The following is a 23,856-nucleotide window of genomic DNA, read 5'->3' as shown; positions in this document are numbered from 1 at the left end:
AGGACAGTTCCTGACTGAAACAGATATGTTATGGGGGATTTTAGAAGTTTAATCTCCAAAAGGTGAATAGAGTCATACAGAGTAAAAATGAAGGCAGAAACAAATTATCAGTTAGACTAAATGAGAGAATAATATTAGTGTTTATTTTGTCCATTGTATTCTGGCACATATTCTGTACCTATTATTGGCAATCCTCACTAGGAACTTTGGAAGTTCCTATATCTCTAAGTCAGATTGACCAGAAGTAGACAATGATATCCAAATGGCTGATTATGGAGCTGCTCTCAGAATCAGTAAATGAGAGAAAGTAAGACGTGGTTGTGAATGAAGTCAGCTTGAGAATGATGTCAGGCAAAGCTCCATCAGAAAGTTACTTCAGCTTGACCTACTGGAAAAAATCTTTAACATCAGCCTCAACAAAAATAAAGGAGCCAGCCGGCCTCCCATATTCCCTCACCCATCACTCATAAGTACAGTGATCCAAAGGAGAGGTCGGTAAGGCTGTGAGGGAACAGAACTCACTGAACAGAAACTTTGAACTTGTTCATGTGTATTTGGCTCCCAAGCCCAATGTACTCCCAATGTTATCTGGTCCCCTTCAAGTCTCTTTTAACCTTAGATGATGGTCACTCTAAGGTCACAAACATTCCCGCTACTCCCCATGAATGCTTAAAAATAAAAACAATATCAGATTACATACTGACAAGAGTCCTTACAGTCCCCATGCTTATTGCTTAGCTTTATGTGTGCTGGCCTTTGCTAAGATCAGCAGTTTCCATTATCCAAAACACCAAGGACTCTGTTATAAAAACCAGAGCAACCAGAAGTTCTATTTGGCTACACAGTGTTGTGTAATGAGCTATTCCTGCACAGACAGCCTCAGACTTCACGAACCTTAAAAGATTACCCAGGAAAGAGAGTATGAAAGAAGTAACAACTTAGAGATAAGATCTGTAAAGTCTAGTATTTCAGATTAGAAAACACAAGCCATTTTGGAAAAAAAGTAACTACCTAATTTTGCTGTTTTAAATGTGCAGTTTGTTCCTGTCCAAATAAACTCAAATCCTGTAACTTGTCCAAGGTTCTTTGCCCTCTCACAAAAGAAATGGTTTGCAGCTATGTGGGTTATTTTGCTTCTGCATTTCCTGAGGTTACATCTCAATTTGCATCTTTTATCTTTAGGCAACATGGACACATCTTCTGTTCATTTATTTATGTCTTCATAAATGTAAAACCTGAGGTCCTATTTATCTAGTCATTGAAAGTCTATAAAACAGTAATGTGAAATGTGAAATATTCAGTGATTCGAAAGAGAAGGAAATTCTAAACTTGTCCTTATTTCCATAAGTCCATTCATCAATGACCCTAAATATTATCAGCTTGATAATCATACATAAATAAGGACTGAATTCCTAATGAGGGATTAAGCTAAAATTACTTCAAGAGCATACATATCCAAGACAATATTTCATAAAACCTTGACTTAGATCGCAATTTTGCTTGTCATTTTCTTCATCAAAGAAGATTTACATGTCCTATGATAGCACTAACCTTTTCAAAGAACATAAGTACACTTCATATAGTTAAGTAATTATGAGTTATGGCTCTGAAGTTATGCTATCTAAAACATCTGAGAAAATGTGTAAAAATAAGATAACTCCAATGTAGGAGAAAGTGACTTTATTTCATTCTTAATACCTTACTCAGTAATTTTGCAATATCTGAGACTTTTAGCTGAGTGATTCTATTTTCATTTTGGTAAAGGCACAATTATAGAAACATTGAATTACAAAAACACACTTGTACTTCATTCTGTAGGAAAGAATCTACACCCCCCCACACACACACATACAAGGTTAATGGTTTGGTTGCTTTCATTAACCTTTAATCTAGATGTCACTCAAGTGACTAGCTCCAGAGTAATATAAGAGTTGGTGTCTGCAAACCCTCTCCTGCTACAAAAAGGATAAGGAAACGAGAAAATTTTCAATAACTTAAACCTCAAAGACAAGACTACCCACCTGACCAGAAGGGCAGGGCTAAACTTTCGGATGTGTGACTGCCTTAGCCTGTCTCCCTAAAGAATCTGCTAGTTAAACATGACATAGAAGATATATGTTTCATAGAATAATGCACAATTTTGTCAGAGTGCTGGTCTCTGAATATACTAGAGCTTAAAGATTCACTTCCTGGTTTTTTTGCTTATGTAATGGGCAACAAGACCACTCACATTTAACTTACTAGATCATGAAAGGTACTATAAGGTATTTAATACAAAGGCATTTACCTGAGTACCTAATAGATGCCAAGAATAATGTGTTTCATTGGGAATGTTGTTTAAGAGTTTAGAAGGAAGTGCACACTTCTCCATTGTGATTCTCACTCATTAAATTGTTTGACAAAATTTCATCAGGTATTATATCTGAAACTAAAGCAACTGAGAAGCAGAATCATAAAAGTTATTAAATCATGTGAGGAGAAATGAGAAGGTAGAAATGCTGGAAAAGAGTGAAGGAAAGTGAGATACAGTGTTAAAAACTCTTTAATGAATGTTCTTTTGGCACAGAAAGATGATTACCACTCAACGATTCAACACCTGGACTGAGGAAAGAAAACCCAGTTTCTTAGACATTTGAGACAGTTGGGAAAGCATGTGCACATAAACAGAAACACAAAAGTATAATTATGGTATTGAATAACATCAGAAAATGTGCAAAATTGGGTAACACCTATAGTAGAAAGAGATTATATTCTATTCTCTAGTCTTGATATTCTTGTAGTTTTATCCTGGCTGGAGGTTGCCACATGGCCAGTGTGGCTCAGTTCAGGATTCTGTGCTTTTGAGGAATCCATTTCATGTGGAACTGGCAACCATTGTAAGTATTTAATATGCACCTTCTTATATAAGTTGGTATGCAAGGTGTAGTGAGATTTTTCGTTTGTTTGTTTTCAGTACTTAGGATCAAAATGGACCTTGTGTATACTACACAAGGGATCTTCCTTTGAGTTATATCTCTTACTTCATCTGCAACTTTAAAAGAGGATCACAAATATACTATTGTAGAGTTGTTTGTGAAAGAAAAACAAAAGAATTTTGATTTGAGAAATCTACAAAGATAAAAAAAATGAATAAAAGTCTCTACTAACCTCAAAAGTATTTCCAAAACATCCCCTGTACTCACACTTGGCAGTCCAAACCTTCCAGAAAGCAAAGCCTATCTTGGCAGTTACCACCTCTATCTTCTTTATGGCTATGTTCTCATTTGAGAACAAAGAGTGAGGCATCACACAAAAATTCTTCCACACATGTAAGAGATTCATAAACTGAAGGAAACATTTCAACCATTATGTAAAAAAATAGATGAAAATATTCTAGCAAATAGCAGTGTAACAGAATGCCAAATACCCATAATTAGAATAGCTTATATTTCACATCCTTCATATAGTGTATAACTCCACACTCTGCACAGAATTAAAAGTTAGGAAAAGGAGCATGTGACATAAATTAGATAGACACCATGATCATCAAAAGAAATAAGTGTAAGCCCTCTAACACTAATGTATATATCACATTCCCTACATATGTGTATGTTGTGTAGAGAAGGAGGATCTTTGGAATCACTATACTTTTTAAATTGATAATTTATGTAAAAGTGATTAAGGAAAAATAACTTGGCAAGCCTTAGTGAGGTTCAGCCTTGAAAGGGGCATAATGAGCATCAAATACAAAATTTCAAAATTAAGTTGCTTGAGAGAACTGAGCAAGGTGTCCTTTTCCATGAAGAAGTGACAAAAATCTTATTGTACAAAGTTAAACATTTTCTTGTGTGAGCTCTGATTGATAGAAGCACAATTCTTTTATGAGAAGGTTTCCTGATTCTGTGGTAGATAGATGTGCTGCCAGCATGAACCCTGGCTCTTTCAGGAGACCAAGCATTTAAATGGGGTTTGTGAGCAGCATGCTTCAACTTGTTTAATGGAAATATTGTGTGCCTGAAAATGGGGTTGTGAACATTTCTCATGCTAAACAGACCTCTGCCCTTCCTTTTTGGACTAGGCAGAGTCAAAAGGCAAAGTAGCCTAAGAAGAGCTTAGCATTTTAAAAAACACTCCTGAATAAAAAGGAGTTACAGATACACAATAGGACAGATTTAGACATAAAAGTACCCTAAATGAGTCACAGTGTTTTTAAAAATGTACATAAGCTTGGGATAGAGAAGGAAAGGATTAAAGAGACAATAAATGTAATATAAAAGAGTACAGACAGTCATAGATTAAAGGAGCAAAGATAACAAAATAAATATTAAAAAGGAATAGAGTAAAGAAATAATAATAAGCCATGTAAAGATAGAAAATACACAGAGTTTGTATTACGTATATTATTGTGTTTTCTTTAAATTTTTGACTGTGAAGGGACTAAGGATAGAGAGACATTTCATTGTATGGGCTGCTAAGATAAACCAACACATGGTATCTTGACTTCAGAATTTGGGTCTAAGGATATGTTGCTTTGGAAAAGAGGTTCTTCTTTTTTTCCACAGAATATGAGAACCTCTGGAATCCTTCCAGACTAATGTGGTTTGATGGACCAAGACTACCAAAAGGTCTCCATGAAAACCCCCCAAAAGAAAATACTTTGTCCAATAAAATAGCAAAAAGCAGATTGGAGAGAACTATGACCATATTCCCAAATATTGTTTGTAAATGTTTCTTTACATTTAAAGAGGGATATGCTATAGACATTTGCATTGATATGGATCTTGGTTTATTGATACAAATTTAAGGCCAATTTTGTTATATGTATTTCTGGTCGTGATCAAGGTATTGTGTTTGACTAGCTAATTTAAAATGCAATGTATAATTAATAAATATAGGTGAATAGATAATTATGTATAACAGTGAAGCTTGTAGTCATATTTTCTAGATGTACAGAAATGTATTTCAGATGAATAGGTATTTTTTAAACCTTTCAAAGACTACGAAATATGGCATTTAATATGTTTAAGAACTTCAGACTTTTCATGACAATGAGACATATCTGCTCCTGGCACTTTACGAGAAAGATGGGCATTGAAAAGTCTCCTTATAGCATTGCTTAGCCATTTTGGCAAGAAATTGCTCTTGCTTAAACTGCTTGATGGTATGCTGTGTGAACTAGACATGTAGGACCCACAGAGAAATGACTGCTGAATTTGCCTAAAGGTATGACAGTTCTTCAGAGATAGTGTTTTATGAAAGAATCTGCCAGAAATTCTGCAGGACAGAGAAGAAAGCAACTGATGGATGGACTTTGCCATTACAAGGCAGAATAGATCTTCAAATTTCCTGCTTCTTGAAAAAGTCTGCTGGATACTATGGACCTAGAGGCTGAAGATGGATACTCTAAAGATACAGAAGAACTTTGGGTGACTGTCCAGGCAGTAAGATATCTCTGTGAATTCTAGGGTTTTGGAAGTTTCTTACAATGCACTTTCTGTTTACTTAGGTAATAGTATATTCATCTGGAGTCTTTGATGGTGCTGAAGAATACAGTTATAGTTTTCCTTATATATAATAAAAGATAAAATAGATATAAATACTGTAACTATAATTCTTGCTTGATAATTGTTTTGTTATATGTGATTTTACTATGTTAAAGTTAAAACCTTCCTTTTCATTTAAACAGAAAAGGGGAGGTGATATGTGATTCCTTTCTGTATGGTGTGATTACCATTGATTAATAAAGAATCTGCTTTGGACCTATAGCAAAGCATAACTTAGATAGGTGGGGAAAACTAAACTGAATGCTGGGAGAAGGAAGGCAGAGTCAGGGAGAATCCATGTAGCCACCGCCAGAGATAGAAATGGTGAAGCCTTTCCAGTAGGCTATGAGCCTCATGGTAAAATATAAAATAATAGAGATGGGTTAATTCTAGATGTAATAGCTAGCTAGCAATATGCTTAAGTAATTGGCCAAGCAGTGATTTAATTAATACAGTCTCTGTGGTTATTTTGGGAGTCTGGGCAGCCAGGAAATGAACAAGTTAGGGTGGCCAGGAACACACTACCTGCCTCTTACTACAGCAATGTTTTTTAACCAAACCCATGTTAACCATACTGCCACAAAAACTACCAGAAATGTCTAAAAGTGGCATCCTGAATATACAGATTTAAAAAATAATACCATGGACCCTTGTTCTTCCAGTGATAGTTATTATCAATAATGTTGTGTAGAACAGGACTTGGAGAGCAAACATGATACTATTATCTTCATTCCATAGAACAATGAAGTATAGAAAAGATATACAAAGCTTCTGTAATAAAATCCAACAGCAATGAGCCCTTTCTAGAAACTTGATTCCCGATTACCACTTTCAACTCTCACATTTTGTCTTGTCTTTGACATAGTAACAGTTTGTGTTATTTTTCCAAGAGTACACAATCTGAGCATTGAAATGAAAATAGCAGAACTAGTCAGCAATCAGGTCAAGCAGAGTCCTAAAAGTGACTGCACATAGCAGATAAAATAGAAAGATAACAGAAACTTTCCCTTGCTCCTCATACTAACACTGAGGTACATGCACGTTGACCCAATTAAAAATATGTAGAGGTATACTGGATTTACTGACTCAGTTCAAAAATTATCAAGCTAGGCTAGGATATATGTTTAACTAAAGCTATTTAAAGTGATGCTACCTAACAAGTAAATAAAGTGGCAGGAAGAATTTTAAATAAACACAACAAAAATAAACCAGACTTTTCACGGAGAGAGCCACTACAATCTTATGCTGTTCTCTACAAAAAGTTCACAGATCCAAGATACTGAAAAAGTCATATTAGTTTGTCACGATTCCTTAAATAACATACAGGCCTATTGGCATACCAGTAGCAGAATAAACCTTACAAACCAGATGAAACACAGACACTTAATTATCTGCCAACCTTACAATTAATTAATAAATTAAGATCACATACTATAGCACCAGTGATGGCTTTGAAACTTAATTTGTTAAGTCATGAAGATACCTATAATGTCCATCTATCAGTTGCTCTGAAATCAGACAAAATAAGATAAGAAGAGTAAGAAACGTGCTCTCCCGCTTTCTTCACTGATGAGCATTTGAGGGATATTAAAGCCTTGAAACCTTCATTAGTCTTTACATGGAAATAATGTGCTGACTTGGTATTTCACTTCCAAGCTGTGAGGCTTTATTAACAGTAACTCTGATCCCAGCAGCAAGGGCATCTATGTGACTGACACCATAGTAATAAAGTACTGCCCTTTCAGCTTGTCGACTCTTCTTGCTAAAGGCAGCTTGAGGAGATCCCTTGACAATGATTCATTGCTTGAAACTCAGAACCATCTGCTCTCTTGGAGAGTTCCTCATCAAGGTGAAGGGGGGTGGGTGCAGCTATATTCTTTTTCCTTCTAAACTCCATCCAAATGCATTGAACGCATCACACACACACACACACACACACACACACACACACAAAATAACCTGGCATCCTAGCATCATTAGGAATATGACACACTTTATCTCCATATGTTCTTGTTTCAATGGACGATTTCCACAGTCTCCATCTCATTTGAGGCCATTTCTTCCCTCACTTCACTACGGGGAGTGTCAATTTTCCTCAGTCTATAAACTTCCTAATATCCTTTCCTTCCCACACAGTTAAAAGTTATTTGTCCATCTATTTTTTTATTGGCAAGTACTTCTACTGTGGACAAAAATTCAGGGTTCAGCTGAATTTCATCAAGTCAAATTACATATTGTATATTTAAGTACATAATGACAACATAATGTAACTGTTCACCCTTAAAGTGACAGAGCTAATTAGTCATATAATTACAACTGTAGTACTTGCCTCCCAATGTCATACTCAATACGGACTGCCCTACTCATGTGTTTTCAGCTTCTCAGCTACAGTATTCAGACAGCTTACAGCTTAATCAGGAATTGTTTGGGTTCATTTATCACCTAACCAACCACAAGGAATATGTCACATGCAGCAAACGTTTAGACTTTATGTTGACATAATTGAGAAGAAATGTATTCAATTCTAGGCTATACTTTTCTCTTTTTAAACAGAAATTAAAAACATTTCCATTTAAAGATTTATTAAGACTTTTAACAACATATTTTATTGCTTTGTGGTTGAATCTCTAAAGTCAAAGGTAAAACAACTTATATATCTTTACTTTGTACTCCAATGTGCTTTCAAGAAAATTACAAGAAAATCTAGTAGATTAGAATACATTACATTGCCAAATCTATGATTATGTACAAACACCAAGCGAACCAACAGAAGAGTCAACACTGGAATTGGACAGAACTTTGGGCATGAAGAAACTGCTGATAGGAAAACAGAAGATGAAGATGCTCAGAAACCCCATTTGGGGTCCAATTCTGATGAACTCCACATAAGTTAATCCTGGGCTAAAACCAAATGTCTGTAGTATTCATGGTAGCAGGAGGTTGCCACCTTATAAAATCAAAATAGCATGCAGAAATTAATTTGACTCAAAGAGGTATGCTGTCACTCCTACCAACTTCTTATGCCACCTAGCAAAGATCAGAAGCAATGGCATAGACCAAATCATGAAAAGTTAGATGGACATTATGTACTGTATTATGAAAACTCACATTGATATAGACAAAGGAAGGAATGATGAGGTCCCAGCCTTCCTTGAAGGAAAATTCATATTTTTCAGTTGTACAACCACTCAAAGGTGCTCATGCTCTAGAAAGTAAGTTTCCACCCATGCTCAAGCAAATAACCCTTCTTTTACTCAGTGGGTCATGCACACAAACAGAAATGAAAACAGGGGAGGTTGCCTGGAGAGAAAAAAAATGGGTTCCAGCTGCAGAGAGATGAGAATGAAAGAAATAGGAATGAAAACAACTAATATACAGAAACAAATAAAATAATATGTCATAGTGAAACCCATCATTATGCATAATTAACATATAATAATAAAACTTTAAAAAATTTGAAAACACAGAGGGCAACACAAGAATGAGTTGTCATGAATAGACTGAACCACTAAAAAGGAAGGTTTAAAGAAGAAACAATAACCAAGAAGTTCACTCTCCCTAAAATAGGGAAATAGATCTTTGTGGGGATGATAGAGACAAAAGTCAAACTTAAGTGTGTTTTGGAAACAGTGAAAAACAGAGAAAACTGGGAGAAGCATGAGGGAAACTTTCTCAAGATCTTTGTTCTAAACATAAGGAAAGAATAAGGGTAGAAGGGGCAAGGCTGTTGTTTTGGGCTAAGCTCTTTTCTGTTTTAGAAAGTTGAAAATTGTTAATTGTTCCTTTATTGATAGCAATTACCTCAAAGGTAGAAAAAATAGTCCTTTGAAGAGAGAACGGGGGCACAGATTTCCTCTGTGATGTCTTTAGCCCAGCAAAAATCAAAAGGACCTTCTTGAGAGGCAAGGACCTGCAAGAGAGTCATGAAAGCAGAAAGGGAAAATATGTGCCAGTAATGGCACTAAGTTCAGGGTAATGTAGAAAGCTTTTGGCAATTCTCTTCCACGTGCTTCAGACTTCTTAATATTACAGAAGCAAATGCCATCAGCTGAGGATAAGACTGGGGTAGGAAACACTGAAATATCTGGGAGTCAAGGAACAATGCAAAGCTGTTGGTTTAACAAATTAATCAATGATGGAATAAGAGAATACAATGGCAGCTAGGCGGTGGTGGCGCACGCCTTTAATCCCAGCACCAGTGAGGCAGAGGCAGGCAGAACTCTGTGAGTTCTACAGAATGAGCTCCAGGACAAGCTCCAAAGCTACACAGAGAACCCTGTCTCAAGAAAACAGAAACAAACAAACAAAAACAAACCAAGAAACCCCAGAAAACAAACAAACAAACATAAAACCAAATAAAGAGAAAAGAAAGGAAAGGAAAAGAAAATGCAATGGCATTCATTGCCAATATCTTTTATAAAAACCTGATTTTTTAAAAAATTTTTTCCTCATTTTTTTTATTAAAGATTTCCATCTCCTTCCCTCCTCCTCTCTCTTCCCTCCCCTCCCTTCCACCCATACCCCCACTCCACCCCTCTCCAAGACAAAGAGCCATCAGGGTTCCCTTCACTATGTTAAGTCCAAGGTCCTCCCAGCTCCCCCTAAGTCCAGGAAGGTGAGCAACCAAACTGACAAGGCTCACAGTGAGCCCGTCCATGCTGTAGAGTTCAAGCTCATCGCCGTTGTCCTTGGTTTCTCGGTCCTCCTCCACCATCAGCCACATTCAGAGAGTCCGGTTTGGTCCCCTGTTCCATCAGTCCCATTCCAACTGGACTTGGTGGTCTCCTGTTAGATCTGTCCCACCGTCTCAATGGGTAAACGCACTCCTCACGGTCCTGACTTCCAAAAGTAATAGGAGGAAAAACCTAATTTTAAAAATTATACTAGAAACTTATAAAACTTAGAAGGGACTCCAAGTCCAGCACCAACAAGCACAAGGATACATTTTTGACACATACTTGTTATAAGACAGAACTTATAAGAATGAGGAGGGGATCCAAGAATACTCAAATAAAGTCATTTTTAAGAATCCTATATCCATTAAAAGTTTGCAAACAATTTAAAAATGAAGGAGCAAGCTGACAATCCCTAAGCAGTTGCCCCAAATGAAAGATAAGTAGTGGAGTAGATATAAGTATTCTAATATATATATATATATATATATATATATATATATATATATATATATATATATATATATGTACTTATATCTAGCACGCATTTTCACAGAGGGAGCATTCACAATAGAAATGGTAAAAGCAACCCAAATGTTTACTGGTGGAGAAATGGATTAAAAGTGTTGTATACATACACTATGAAATGGTGTTCAACTGTACAAAGTATTGGCAAATTAATGCTACTATTTATTGTTAGGCTAAGTTAAAAACTACACACAGATTGTTCGTTTCTATTAATCAAAATCTGCTGCTCTATGCAGACTTTGACCCACAGCTGCTAGGGAGGATCATACTGGAGGATGAGAAATTCAAGGCCAGTTTGGGGTAGCTAAATAAAAGCCTACCTCAAAGGAAAATGTATATTTTTAATTGTTTTATTGAGCTATACATTTTCTCCACTCCACTCCTTTCCCCTTCTATTCTATATTGACCCCCCCACACACACACACTTCCAATTTACTCAGGAGATCTTGTCTTTTTCACCTACCTATGTAGATCCATGAATGTATCTCTTAGGGTCCTCTTTGTTTTCTAGTTTCTCTGGGGGTTGTGACCTGTAAGATACTTTTTCTTTGCTTTATGTCTAAAGGCTATTTATGGGTAAATACAAAATATATTTCTCTTTCTAGGTCTGGCTTATCTCACTCAATATGGCTTTTTTTCTAGATTTATCCATTTGCCTGCAATTTCAAGATGTTATGAATTTTTACTGCTGTGTAGTACTCCATTGTGTAAATACAGCAAATTTTCTTTATTCCTTGTTCAGTTGAGAGGCACCTAGGTTGTTTCCAGATTCTGGCTATTACAAATAATACTGCTATGATCATAGTTGAGCAAATATCATCTGTCTCTATATGAATATTTTTCTAAGTTTTATTAGTAGGTCTTTCTAAAGATTGTATCTTATCAGTCAAATTTTGGTATTTTACATTAACATCAAAGCACATTTTTAAGGATAATACACTAATTACCAAACTGATAATGATTATAATCAACATTATGTCAATTCCAGCTAAGTTGATTATCCCTTCATTTAATTTTTCCATTTTCAAACCATCCAATATGGAACCAACCATACAGAGACCTAACTCCCAGCATGGTGATATTGCTCCATTCTTCATGTTTTTCTTTTAAAAAAAACAAACAAACAAAAATCCAATTTCTCCCTCAAGAATTCCCGGGTGACTTTCTAGATCTGCTTATGATGACAGTGAAATAAGAAACTGGCTGTCACCGCACCACATAGCTGGGCAGAAAACGCGAGCGGCGCACAGCCTAGCTGAGGACAGCTGCAGTTGCCCACATGTACTTGAGGACTGAGGGTGTGTGGCAGAGGTAGTAGCAGTAAAAGCCTGAGCAGGGGTCAAGGCAGCCATCCTGATGCTACAGCAGCTCACCAAAGGGTTCAGTGGAAGACCACAACCCACAGGGAGGGAAGTGAGCCACCTGAAAAGTGGACACGGGAGCATGCGGAAGAAGCCTGCATGGTGGAAAGTGGGGGCACAGGCGTTGCCTGAATGACAGAGCCAGCTGAGAGTGGGTGGCTAACTCTGGCGGCATCTGGGCACAGCACTCTGTAGCATTTTGGGGCCTGGGGCAGGCAGCAGCTAGAGGCTGCTGTAGAGAGATTGCAGTAGGAAAAACCCAGATTTCCTGGGGGATGGGAGGGAAAGCTAGTCAAAGTCATGACTGCAATGCCGGTGGCAGCAAGTAACTACCTCGTAATCTCATGCCTGGCATTGGACACCAGATGAAGAGTTTATCTAATAAATCTTTATCAGTAAAAACTCAGGAGTCAGATATCTGTGTAAGAATCTAATTGATCAGAGAAACAGCAGAGAAATGACCACTGGCTTCTTCTCTCCTTTCTGGATCAAAAAGGATCTTTTCTAAGATCTTTTTTTCTTTCTTGAGACAGGGTTTCTCTGTATATCAGCTCTGGCTGTCCTAGACCTCACTCTGTAGACCAAGTCAGCCTTGAACTCACAGAGATCCACCTGCATCTGCCTCCCAAGTGCTGGGATTAAAGGCGTGCACCATCACCACCCGGATAAAATCTTTTTAGAATCTTTCTAAGCCACTTGCTACTACTTCCTGTGTCTTTTATATGTTGTGGGTTATAATTTTGGTCAGCTAGTAGCTATCTCTGCCCTCTTATTCAAGGTAAACTTTATTGGTAGTATCAGAGTTCAATCAAAATATCCCACAACAGCCTTACACACACACACACACACACACACACACAGACACACACTCAAGATGAAGAAGAAGGAGGAGAAGGAGAAAATGAGGAGGATGGGAGAGAAAGGGAGAGGGAATGGGCAGAGAAGAGGAGGAGGAGAGGGAGAAGGAAGAGGAAAGAGAAGGAAAAGGAGTAGGACGAGGAGGAGGAGGAGGAGGAGGAGGAGGAGGAGGAGGAGGAGGAGGAGGAGGAGGAGGAGGAGGAGGAGGAGGAGGAGGAGGAGGAGGAGGAGACTAAAAGTAAGCAATGTAGAAAATGTGTACTACTACCATCAATTAAATGAAAGTTGGGATGACCATATTAACTTTGGAAACAACAGATTTCAGGACAAGGAGTATTTTCAGTGATTGACATACATCAGAAAATGATCAACAGATTAATTCTGCAAGAAGGCATCACAACTCTTTTTGTATAGAGAATCAAAATGTATAAAGAACTGATATAGTAGCCATAAAGTGACATAGAGACATAGATAGTGCCACTATTACTCTACGGTTTCTTGTGTAACTGTCTTCTAGGCTTTTTACTAGCATAAAGTCAGCAAGGATATTGTTGAACTGAAGTGTAATGTATATCATGTTGATTTTTTGGACATTTGTAGAATAATTTATTTTAAAAGAAGAGAATTCACAGTCTTTCCAGGTTCCCATGAAATGTTCCATTAAGATGTAGCTCTTTCTGGACCATAAAACATGACTTACCAATTTTAAAAAATACAGGTCATTACAAAATTATAAAATACCCATTTCATGAATATTGTCCAAAGACATTCAGACTGACATTTTTAAATTAATATATAATAACATCACTTCCCCCTTCCCTTTTCTCTCTATAACCTATCTAATGTCCCCTCTATCAAACTCCTCTCATGTCCCCATTCAAACTGCTGGGCTCTTTTCTTTGATTATATTAACTGTATACTAAACCCCACTCAAGCAGGAGAGAAATCATGGCATGTACTGAAAACAGCCTACTATCATGGATTTTAGAGAAGAAACAAATCTCACTATCTTACTAAAGCTACATAATTCCTAACTGCAATGTAAAAGTAAACCTAATATTTACAAGTCAGTGTCCCTTTCATTTCTCACTGAAGAAGCTTCTTTTCACAGCAGAGAGCATTTCAGAAAGTCACAACAGGGATCAGCACAATGAAACCTTTGCAGATTCTGAATTGACATGAAGAATCCCAGTACCAGAGGGGAAGTGGGGCAGGACAGACAGCCACTCAGTGAGCAACTACTGGCTTTTAATGGCTGCTGGGTGAGGAAGACTCAATTTTTTTAATCGATTTTTATTGAGCTCTACATTTTCCTCTGCTCCCCTACCTGTCTCTTCCCTTCCTGCTTCAACCCTCCCGCAAGATCCCCAGGCTCTCAATTTACTCAGGAGATCAGGTCTTTTTCTACTTCCCATGTAGATTAGATCTATGTAAGTCTCTCTAGTGTCCTCATTGTTGTCTAAGTTCTCTGGGATTGTGATTTTTAGGCTGGTTTTCTTTGCTTTATGTTTAAAAACCACCGATGAGTGAGTACACGTGATAATTGTCTTTCTGAGTCTGGGTTACCTCACTCAAAATAGCGTCTTCTAGCTCTATCAATTTTCTCACAAAATTCAAGATGTCGTTGTATTTTTCTCCATTGTGTAAATGCATCACATTTTCCTTATCCATTCTTCACTCGAGGGGCATTTAGGTTGTTTCTAGGTTCTGGCGATGACAAACAATGCTGCTATAGACATAGATGGGCCTATGACCTTGTGGCACGATTGAGCATCCTTTGGATATATGCCCAAAGTGGTATTACTAGGTCTTGTGGAAGGTTGTTTCCTAATTTTCTGAGAAATTACCACACTGACATTCAAAGGGGCTGTACCAGCTTACATTCCTACTAGCAATGCAGCAGTGTTCCCTTTCCCCACAACCTCTCCAGCATAAGTTGTCATCAGTGTTTTTGATCATGGCCATTCTTACAGAATGTAATCCCTGGTAAGTCTACAAGGCAGCAGGGTATGCCCAACTCCTAAGGCTACCTGAACAACATCAACTGGAGTGATGAAGAAAGAAAAAGGAAAAATCTTAAAGTTTGATGGGAAGATTTGGGAAACAATGAGGTTGGTTATGAATGTGCTCAAGGTCCACTGTGTAATATGTAATTCTCAAAAAAGTAATAAAGATATTGTTGAAAAATAAAGTTTTATAACAGTATTTAATTTTTGACAGTATAAAAAACATAGAACCAATCATACTTATACTAATTTTTTGTGGTTATGATATAACTTTTTAAAATTATTTATCTATATGTACCAACTTCTTAAATTTACGATGGTCTGAAAGTTTTTAACTGATAATGTATACCTTAACTTTGTGAATATGTTTATTTAAAGTATAGTTAACTAATATATGTGGGCGTAGACTCCTATGTGATTTCTCCTTATATGAAAGTAATGTACAATGATCAAATTAGGGAAACTGATATATTAAAATGCTAGGACACATCATTTTCTTGAGTTGTAAACTTGCAAAATTCTATGTGTGAGCTGTTTCAAAAACACTGTTGTAGAAGGAAGCAGCGGGGCTGCGTCCCGCCACCCGGCCGCTGGCTAGCTTTACACCCAAAATAATTACACGGAAACTGTATTCTTTTAAACACTGCCTGGCCCATTATCTGTAGCCTCTTATTGGTTAATTCTCACATCTTCCTTTAACCTATATTAAGTAATCTGTGTAGCACCACGAGGTGTGGCTTACCAGGAGAGATCTTAACCTGCGTCCATCTCAGAGAGGAGAATCATAGCGACTCACTATGGCAACTGCCTGAAGCGGCTCCCCACTCCTGCTACCCAGCATTCTGTTCTCTCTACTCCGCCTACCTAATTTTCTGTTCTCTTAAAGGGCCAAGGCAGTTTTCTTTATTAATAATGAAAGTAACACATAGACACTCCTCCATCACACTGTTGATGTTTTCAGCACTTGTACCCAGTGCGCTACAGACAGTGTTTATAACTTCACTTCTGAAAGTACATGGCAAAGTTATCAGAAAGTTGGGGACTTGAACACCAATTTATTTCATATTGTCATCTACATAGGAAAATGTAAAGCAGTCTACTCAATAAGAAATTAGGACGTTATATTCTAATATTCTTTTATTTGGAATACAGTGCAGTGCAAATAACGTTTGGTGGAAATGCTAAGGACATGGAAAAGCAATCAGGATATAATTAAAAATGAAAGTGCTTTGTAAGTGCAACTGCATCTGTGGATGCAAAGTCCTAAATTGTTTACTCTGCGCTTTAATAAAGACTACTTTATGAAGTGCAAGAAGTAATTTGTTTTCTTCTTTATAATTTTTGATGTTTTCTATAACTAGTAGGTATTATGATGAGTGTATCCAATAAGTGGATGTCAGAAAAAATAATAAAGTAATAAATGAGTCAATATGATCGGACAATTTAATAAGCAATTCACTCTATAGAAACCATAAAAGTTTAAGAACAGATGAGGTGTAGTGTATTACAAGGTTACAGGATAGCTTGTAGCCAGTGTTGTTTCAACTGAAAAATTTTCACACAATATGAGGGTATCAGACATGTGGCCAAATCAGATTTGTTTATCATACACACTGTTTTCATGATTGGAGAATTTTAAAAATTTAAATCCATCTTTTTTCAATAACTCTGAAGACGCTTCCAGGTTACCATTAACGGCTATACATTAATTGATGAATACTTAATGTCACTAAATTGATTAATATACTTCAAGCTGATGAATTACCCAACATATATACATCCTTTATTTATGAATAGATATGAATAATAAATCATTGCTAATAAAAACACTATGTGAATTTCCTCCTGCCTGCTCCTCTCATTTGCTAACACAGAGAGGGAAAGGGTGTACATACAATGAAATAGCATATGGACTACAGGAGACTCAGTGGCGTCTGTTTGCTACAGGACTGAACAGGTGGTCAGATGCAGTGAAGGTTAAAGTGATAAGAGTGTGAGGTCCTGTGTAACTCATCCAATAAGACTTTGAAAATGCAAGTAAGGATTTATTTTTTGTGAAAAAATTTTTATTTAAATTTTTTTATTTGACATATCAACCCTAGTTCCCATTCCCTCCCCTTCTCTGCCCCCACCTCCTTCCCACCTTCCATCCACTCCTCAGAGTGGATAAGGCCATCCTTGGGGAATCAACAAAGTCTAGCATACCAAGTTGAGGCAGGACTAGGTCCTTCTCCCTTGTATCAAGGCTGAGCAAGGCATTCACCATAGGGCATAGGCTCCAAAAAGCCATGCACCCAGGGTAAGTCCTCATCCCACTAAAAAGGACCCCCTAACAGACTAAGCCACGTAACTCTCACCCACATTCAAAGGGTCTAGTTTGGTCCCATGCAGGTTCCCCAGCAGTGGTCCATAGTCCTTGGATTTCCTTAGAGTCTGTTGTTATGTCCCCCTTTTCATTTCTGATTTTGTTAATTTGGATGTTCTCTTTCTGCCTTTTGATTAGTTTAGATAAATGTTTGTCTATCTTGTTGAATTTCTTAAAGAGCCAACTCTTTGTTTCATTGATTCTTTGTATTGTTTTCTTTTTTTCTATTTTATTGTTTCAGCCCTCGTTTTGATTATTTCCTCTCATTTACTCCTTTTGGGTGAGTCTGCTATTTTTTCCCCTAGAGCATTCAGGTGTGCTGAGAGGTGAGACCATCCTGGATTATGTGTGAGCCATAGATATAATCAGAGATCCTTAGGAAGGCATGGTGGAGAAAGACCTCACTGTGGAAATAGTGGGCAATCTGATTATCTGTGAAGTGGGCCTTGCTGCATATTTCAGAGGTAAGGAAATAACTTTAGGCAAAGCTACTCTTTAAGTTTTCTGTGTGTTTATAAGGGAAATGCCTTAGAAAGATTGAGTGTTGATATTCTTGCATTTCTTAATGGAATTCCTAGAATATCAGGTATGTACTCTTAGCCCCATCAGAAGTACAACCTTCTCTAATATTTTATCTGTCAAAGAAATCCACATCAGAGTGATGGTTGAGTCGGGCAGTACTAAATCCACTGAGCTACATAGAATCCATTTTCACTGTCCAAAAATACTTGTGTCACATTCTATAACTTAGAAGCAAAGGCAAGAATTTTAATATTAAACAGAGGAACAAAGACAGAGAGAGTAAAGGGACACAAAAAGAGACAGAAACAAAGAAGAGACAGGGACACAGAATGAGACAGAGATAGACACAGAGAAACATATAAAAATGAGACAGATATAAGAAGACAGAAAGAGATCAGGCAGTTCCTCAGCAGAAAGAAAAGTAAACAACCCTACAATAAAGTTGAATGATGAACAGCCTATATCTATGAATCGGTTAGATAATGTATCATCTGTTTTCCTAGCTGTAAACACTGAAATTTATAGTTTGTAATTATTTACCATACTAAAAGAATATGGACTGAGAGTAGTAAAATTCTAAGAATCAAAATATAATGTGGTTTTGTTATTCTGTACTTCATTCTTTTTGAAACATTTTTATTACTAAATATACTAATATTTATTCTCTCAAATATTATATTCCACCAGTTTCCCCTCCCTCCTTTTCCCCAGTCTCTCTGCCAACCCATCACCCTGTACTCCAGATCCACATAAAAGGAATTTTTACTTATTTATTTATTCATTCACTCACTGATTCATTTATTTATTTTGGTTTTCCGAGACAGGGTTTCTCTGTAGCTTTGGAGCCTGTCCTGGAACTAGCTTTTGTAGATTAAGCTGTCCTCGAACTCACAGAAATCTGCCTATCTCTGCCTCCCAAGTGCTGGGATTAAAGGCATGCACCACCACTAGACAGCTCACTAAAAGAATCTTAATAAAAGTAGTAAAATAATACAGAAAATATCCAGTCCCCTATATCCTTCACTAACTTCCTCTAAAGCTAACCATTATTGAACCTAAGAAGTTATTGTTGGGAAAGTACTATTTGCAAAACAGATATCGATAATTTTTTCCACTGATGTGGGGTTTTTTTGGTGTTATTTTTGTTCTAGATTCCATCTAAGACACACACTGCATTTGATTCTGTTTCTTGTGTGTTTCCAATCTGTTTAGTGTAAGAACGATGCGGCAGGACTGATGGAATATCTGAACTGGCAATCAACCCCAAGACTGAAGAATTGAGTCCAGTGTCTGGGATCCACAGAATAGACGGGGATTGTTCTCTGACCAGCTGATTTGCACACCCTGATCTCAGCCACTAAGAGTTACAGAAACTAAAAGAAGAATGGTGCAATGTGTGCCCAAAAAGACAAACATCTTAGTTGGGGAGATCTGATGAGACTCCTAAAATGTATTCTTTCTCTAATTTACTATTTTTGCTACTAAGGTCACAAGATTCAGTAGCTGTCTCTCCATGTCAAGTGAGGTGTGACATTGAACAACATAAAGACTTGATCATTTAAAACATTTGCTTTCTGTGGAATCTTAGAAAAGTTACTTAACCTCCCATTAATTCCATTTCTTCATTTGTAAAACTGAAGCCAATAGTATGTGGCTCTCAGCGTTGTTACAAAAATCGAACATGACAGTTCAGCCTAGTGTTTAGAATGTTGTTAGCACTTTTAGTAGAGCTTAACTAATTATTCTTTGAAACCAGTGGGGACATCTAGCAACGTTTGGAAATGTCTGGATTACTATAACCTTTAAGAATGTTACTGACATCTATTGAATAGCTGTAAATGTCTATTAAGTCAAGATTCAGAAACTTTGTTCTCAAAGACAAGACCAGTTTTTTTTTTGTTTGTTTGTTTGTTTTGTTTTGTTGTTTCCATCCTGGTCCCTGAGGTGTGAATAAACTAGAATTCACTTTATAATATATAATATATAGAATACATTATAAAGTACAAAAACTCAAACACTGAGTAACCAAATATTTCTCTTTCTATTTAAGATGAAATGGAGATAGGCAGTGGTGGTGCACGCCTTTAATCCCAGCATTTGGGAGGCAGAGGCAGGCAGATCTCTGTGAGTTTGAGGTCACCCTGGTATACAAAGCAAGTTCCAGGACAGGCACCAAAGCTACACAGAGAAACCCTGTTTCAAAATAAATAAGTACATATACATAAATACATAAATAAATAAAAAATAAAGTAGAGATTAGAAAATAGAAGATAAAATTACACAATGCTCTCTTTGGAAACTAATGTCTTGAAAGTCATATACAGAGCATTTTTTTCCTTTTCCATCCCTAAATTTATGTATTCCAGACCATCAGGGCTTCCTTCAGTTTCCGAGGCATATAAAATATCTGCTTTCTCTCTCACCTAGTGACAGAGCTGGGGCAGAGGCAGACACACCCTCCTACATTTCCATTTAAGAAACGTACAACGCTATTGAAGCCTTTTCCGGGGCTGAATCTTCAGAAACCTGACCTGTTTGGAGCTCAATTCAGATTTCCCCTCGTTAAAAAACCACATCCTTTTCAGCCTTCTGAAAGGAAATGAACAAATGAAGAGATTCTGTAATGAGAACTGAAAAGACCATTTTCACAGACTTAACAAAAGCAGGAGATGAAATATTTTCCATTATTATTTTGGCATAAAGGAATATCAGTGGAATTTGATCACAAAGAGAGCTATTTACCACGTTCTCACCAGGGAATCATGCAGCTGCACAAACACGGCAGCCAGGATTAAACCTAAGAAATCCAGGTAGAAGTAGGATGGTGGGTACCTTAAAATGACCTGAATGTAAGAAGAAGCTAAACTGGCGGCTGTATAACATCTCCGAACAACTTGATGGGAGTTGGTGGGAAGGGGTTTAGAAAATAAACCCAACTGTATTATCAATAGCAATAAGTATAGGCACAGCTAATAGGACAATAGTGTGAAGGATTTTTAGGACTGAGGATGTGCCATCGTAGATTTAGGCTTTGCACACCTTAATTCATTAAATTTAACTCACTTGGGTCCTTAATAATCATCATATCTGTCTTTCAATCATGAGAAAATGTATGCACAACATGTCAGAATTTATAAATGATGGGCCCAGGAAGTGAAATGACAGTTAATAGTCAACACAGTAATTATAATATTAATTAATTAAATCCTATTTTCAATCAAAACTAGTCTATTGTCATTGTATTCATTTAAGTTAGTAGTAGCAGAAAAATGTGCTAATCCTATTTGTGCTGGAAAAATCATTTTTTCATAACACACTCAGGTTTCTGTTAATAAGCATTTTTGCATCCTTACTATGTGCAGGGTACTCAGTGGGAACCCTGAAAAAAGCAATAATAAATCCAATACAGATTGCAGCAAAACGTAAAATAAGATGAGATATTATAAGGAAAAAAAGTGTGTCATGCTTCTAAGAAATTGAAATGAGAGATATGTCCTTTAGAGATGTGTCCATTGTACCCAGAGCTGGGCATGATTCATGTAGGCAGTAAAGGGTGGACAAAGGCACAAAGAACGACATGAACAGCCAACGTATTCAACTGGCTGAGCCTCTCTATATAGCTGAGATTTACAGGAAGATAAAAATTAGGGCACTGCCAAGTAGAGAGAAGGAATTTTATAAATTGACAAATTTATCATCTCCTGGGTATAAAATTTAAAAATTATTTGTCTAGATATGATGATGAAAGATATTTCTTTCAGAAAATTCAATTAATAAAATAAGTTGTATGTAAGCCAAATCCAAGCACAGAAGATATAGATACTAAGTGGGTCGATGACTGTCACCTTATCAGTTTACTCACACCATGTCCATTCACCACAAACAGCCAGAGGGTGTGGGTGTGGGTGTAAGAGTAATCAGAAAGCTTTATCTTTACATTTGTGTATGATATTGTCAAAGAACAAATTTATTTTTATCTTTCTTTAAGATATATATATATATATATATATATATATATATATGGGACTAGGTTGGACCTTACCTGTCTGACCAGAGTTGCTGGGCTCCCATTAGCTTAGGTAAACTGTTTCAGTGGGTGTCCCCATCATGGTCTTGACCACTTTGCTCATATTCTCACTCCTCCCACTCTTTAACTGGACTTTGGGAACTCAGTCCAGTGCTCCAATGCGGGTCTCTCCCTCTGTTTCCATCAGCTGCTGGATGAAGGTTCTATGGTGACATTTAAGATATTCATCTGTTTGACTACAGGGCAAGGCCAGTTCAGGCTCCATATCCTCTACTGCTTAGGGTCTTAGCTGGGGTCATCTTTGTGAATTCCTTGGATTTTCTTTAGTGCCAGGTTTCTTGCTAGCCCAGCAATGGCTCCCTCAATCAAAATATCTCTTTCCTTGCTCTTATCTCTGCCCTTCCTCTATCTCGTCTACCCATTTACTCAAGTTCTCCTCACCCTTCCCTTTCTCCCCTTTGCTTTCCCTTCCATCCTCTCTTCTTCCTCCACCCCCATGCTCCCAATTTTGTCAGGCACTCTTGTCTATTTCCATTTTCTATGTGGACTTATATATGTTTTTCTTAGAATCCACCTTGTAACTTAGCTTCTCTAGGATCATGAACTATAGGATCAATATCCTTTGCTTTACAGCTAGTATCCACTTATGAGTGAGTATAAACAGTTTTCATATTTCTGGGTCTGGGTTACCTCACTCAGGGTGGTTTTTCCTAGTTCCATTCATTTGCATGAAAATTTCAAGATGGCATTGTTTTTTACTGCTGAGTAGTACTCTAATGTGTAAATGTGCCACATGTTCATTATCCATTCTTTTGTTGAGGAGCATCTAGTATGTTTCTAGGTTCTAGCTATTACAAATAATGCTGCTATGAACATAGTTGAACAAATGTACTCATATGACTTTTGTATGACAGGATGACAGACTGTGGGGCCACTGGCAGTGGCACCTGGATTTATCCCTAGTGTTTGTACTGGCTTTTTGGGAACATACTCTTTGAATGGATACCTTGCTCAGCCTAGTTATAACAGGGAGGGTCTTGGACCTTCCTTAAAGCAAGGGGCTTACCCTCTCTGAGGAGTGGATGTGGAGTAGGTTGGTGGGGCAGGTAGAGGGAATGGGAAGAGGAGAGGGAGTAGAAACTGGGATTGGTATGTAAAATGTGAAAAGATAGTTTGTTTTATTTTTAAATAATAAAAGATATGTATCTGAAAGGATATATAGATCTTAGACATGCACACACACATCTGTTTCTCTGTGTATATGTTTGTGCATGGAGCATATGCAGAGGACAGTAGAAGGCATCAGATCTTCCTGCAGCTAGAGTTACAAAGGGTTGTTAATAGTTATGTGGCTGATGGAAACCAAACTTCAGTCCTCTGTAAGAGTAACAAATGCTCTTCACTGTTAAGTTCTCTTTCCAGTTCTGAAAGAACAAATTTAATCAGTAAGCAAACCAAGAGCAGACAAACAAAGCCTACAAACACTTTCCTTGTTCTGTTGGCATTATTCATTTCCAAAGAGACTCTTCTGTTTGTGTCTTTGAGTAAAATGTTGTCATAAAACATTCTGAAGACATAAGGGGACCTGATACAGACAAGGCTCTGGCTGTCAAAGTCCTACTGACTGACCCAGTTGCAGAGGTGCTTTTGCATCTCAACCATACCAGGTTGATGGTCAACTTTGTGCTGCCATTTATCTCAGCATGGAAAAAGCAATGTTCTTTACTTTTCTCCTACAGGATGAAAAAGATTGACCAGCCTCTTTACTGAATACAGACACTACAAGGTCAAACAGTAATGTAGCACATGAAACTTAAATAACATGTGACTCCATCAAACTCAGAGTGAGTCCCCCATCTTCACAAAGCCTTTGATGAAACCCAGCAATAATGATGATAATAATAATAAAGTACTGTGCACACTTTCACAGCAAATACTCTAAGTGCACATTCACTAAGATCATGCCCTTGTAATATGACTTCAACTTCTCTTCT

Source organism: Arvicola amphibius, chromosome 5 (assembly GCF_903992535.2).
Source record: "Arvicola amphibius chromosome 5, mArvAmp1.2, whole genome shotgun sequence".
Taxonomy (NCBI): Eukaryota; Metazoa; Chordata; class Mammalia; order Rodentia; family Cricetidae; genus Arvicola; species Arvicola amphibius.
Note: the sequence above shows the minus strand (reverse complement) of the source record.